The sequence below is a fragment of the Triticum urartu genome, chromosome 5A (assembly GCF_056163025.1).
Source record: "Triticum urartu cultivar PI428250 chromosome 5A, HENAU_Tu73, whole genome shotgun sequence".
NCBI lineage: Eukaryota > Viridiplantae > Streptophyta > Magnoliopsida > Poales > Poaceae > Triticum > Triticum urartu.
The window spans coordinates 358,800,420-358,803,679 of NC_141877.1; positions in this window are offsets into that span (position 1 = coordinate 358,800,420).

The following is a 3,260-nucleotide window of genomic DNA, read 5'->3' on the forward strand; positions in this document are numbered from 1 at the left end:
TTAAGTTCCTCTCTTTTTCAGATGATCGTCGTGCTACACCCGTCCAGAATACGACACAACGGAGACACAGGCGCAGACGTGCAACAGGGACCCGTTCCAAGGATTGTTTTTAGATTAAGACCCTGCGTAAACCTTTTTTACTGTCTCTTGTTGATACACATCCCCTGGATTCTCAGTACAATTGAGAAGGATGCCCACGTATTGGCATGTGGCCACGTCAGAATATTGCACGTATCTGGAGACCAGGGGCTTATTACGAAGGGCACTGTTTAGGCCCGGTTTACATCATAAAGACCGAATACCTTAGGGAGTGTTCGGCGTCGTGAGTTTGGCCTTATATGCATCAGATCCGAATCATGTCTTCAGTCAAATGTTGGGTTTGCCCGGCTCCTGTGTTTTGCTGCCTTACGTTCCGCTCTATCGACTAAGGCGGCACCAGGAGAACTACTTCGAGTGTGCCCTGGTTCATCCGGACGAGCACCTCAGTAGAGAAAGCCGAAAACTGTCTGTCATGATATATCGTGAGACTGGCCAACCACTCGATGACCTATCGGAATCTTCGGGATTCCCCCGCCTTAACGAAGGGCCGTTTCCCGGCCAGGCATGTACGCACCCCGAATTCGGATGAGTGCGGAGCCACCAGGGGCTATATAGTAGCCCCACTGTCAAAGTCCTCTGGCTAAGTGAAAGTGTTAAAGCATTATAGTCCGGTTGCCTAGTTCGCTACGCTATCACTTCCTTAATTGACCAAGATGTTGGATTAAGTGTGAACATGCGTCTTCTACGAACACCCCCGCATTATATGCGTGGGGGCTGAAGCCGACGACTGCAATCTTTCAGGTTATATACATATATACATAAACGGCCGCACAGGAGGCATCATAATACTTTCGGGCAAAAGTATAAATACAGCCTTAATAAACTTAATAAAACATTGTTTTTACAATGGGAATACATGTCATTCAAACATAATATTCTTTGAGCACTGGGCCTCTATCAAACGAGCGCCTTCAAGAACTTCTTCAAAATAGTGCTCGGCAGCCACTCGGCCTATGGCCGAACCCTGCGCCGCAACAGTGGTGGCATCCATCTCCGCCCATTATGTTTTGACACGAGCAAGGGCCATCCGCGAGCCTTCTACGCACGCCGACCTCTTCATCACATTAATGCACGACACCACACCAAGGAACTTCTGCACCAAACTAAAATAGATGTTCGGCTTGGGCCTTTCCGGCCACAGATGATCCACAACAGACCTCATGGTGAGTCCGGACAATCTATTCAGCTCGGCCCACTCGGCAAGCCGATCAGTCAATGGAAGCGGATGCTCTGGAGTGTTAAATTGTGATCAGAATAGCTTGTCCACTTCACGATCTGTTTGATCTCGGAAGTATTCGGCCGCATCGACAGCACTCGCTGCCAGGTCCAGATATGCGTCCGCCGAACTCCACAGCAGGTCTAGAGGGGCATACCGAGGACCTCCAAACTTCCTCCGTAGCATAAAGGGTTTCCCAGCCACGATATCCCCGGCTTGACGCAGCTCCTCCTTCTTTGCTCTCATCACAGAGCGGGTGTCTTTGGTCGCCATCGTGGCCTTTTCCAGGTCCGTCGCCTTCGCCCGGTTTTCTTCTTCAAGAAGCTGGCAACGGTCGGCAGTATCTTTTAACTTTACAGCCATCTTGGCCATTTTTTCCTTGCTCTCGCTATGCGCGGCCTTTTCGGCTCTTAACTCTTCGGCCGCCTTTAAAGAGGCCGCACTACTACTCCTTGCTTGCTCCTTGGCTCGAGCAAGCTCCGCCCGGAGGGTCTCCACGATGGTAGCTCCATCTGCAGTCACAACATATTAAAGATACTGGCATCATGCTGCTCTTACTTTGTGACATTCACCAGAAAAATCACTTACCCTGTGCCTCGTCAAGCCGCTTGTTAACAAGCACGATGTTGGCATCTGCAGCATCCAGTTGCCGCTTTAGTTCGGCAAACCCACCAGTCCGACTAGCCACCGGAGCTTCAACCACCTGCACATAAAGGCAGTCTGGTTATTACCTAGGATACGATCCTTTGTTTGTCGCCGTTCTCAACGACAACCAGAGTCTCAGGGGCTACTATCTACACAGGGCACACATAAATATGTGTGGTACTATCAAAAATGTATATCATTTCACGTACCTCAAAACCCGTCAGTAGAATCATAAAGGCTTCATGCAACCCGCTTTCGGCGGACGAAATCCTTTCAATCGCCGTACCCATAAATGTACGGTGCTCTTCTGAGATGGCCGCTCGCTCTAGCAGATCCTTCAGTACGTCCGACTGCATACCAGATGGTGCCGGACTCTTTTGATTGCTCTCTTCAAGAGCCGGATACTGGGGACTTCGGGTGGCCATAGGATTACCTTCTGGCCTTGCCGGATCAGGAGAAACCCTCCGCGACGACACTTCAAGGTCGCCCGCTTCTTGAGCTGGGGAGTCTGGGGGAGGAGTTTCGCTCTCCATCATCTCCGGAAGAAGATCCCCTGAAGACGAGCTCTGCTGAGAAGGGCTAAGATTCGAACTGCAAGATAAATGCTTCGGTTATTTTCCTCAGAAGTAAGGTAGGATATCTTCACTATTAAGTACTTTTTGATTACTTACAACTTGTTAGAGGGCTGATCCCCGTGCGGACATTGTGCGGCAAGAGCACCCTCCGAGGCAGTACCCTCTGGTGGAGATTTCTTCTCCCGTTTGGAAACCTTGGTTTCCGGATCTTCAGAGGTAGTCCTCTTCCTTCCCCGGGGCGAGAGAATGTCAGATTCTTCCCCGTGGTTATCCTCCCCCACGGAGGCGCTCATTCCCTCGGTTGGAATAGGTAGCGGTGGAGGCCCGCTTTCGCCCTCTTTATTCCCCCCTTCATCTTCCTTTGAGGGCACCAGGCAAGGTGCTGGCTCGAGCATCTTTTCCAGCACCGGATTGTCCAAGCCTTCAGGAAGGGGGGCCGAACACCGGATCATCTTTGCCTTTATTATCCAGTCTTGGTCAAAGAGTGATTCTTCAGAATAATGTCATAATAAATAAAAGGACAGTGTGTTTGGCCATGGGATTACTTACTTGGGTAGCGGTGCGGTTGCTGCTCGGGCCCACGTCCTCGGTAGTGTCCGGACACTCTATTTGGGGTCCAGAGAATGATTTGTACATCTCCTTGTGCGTCATGCCGAGGAAATTCTAAATAGTGCGCGGTCCTTCCGGGTTGAATTCCCACATGCGGAGGGGCCGGCGTTTGCAAG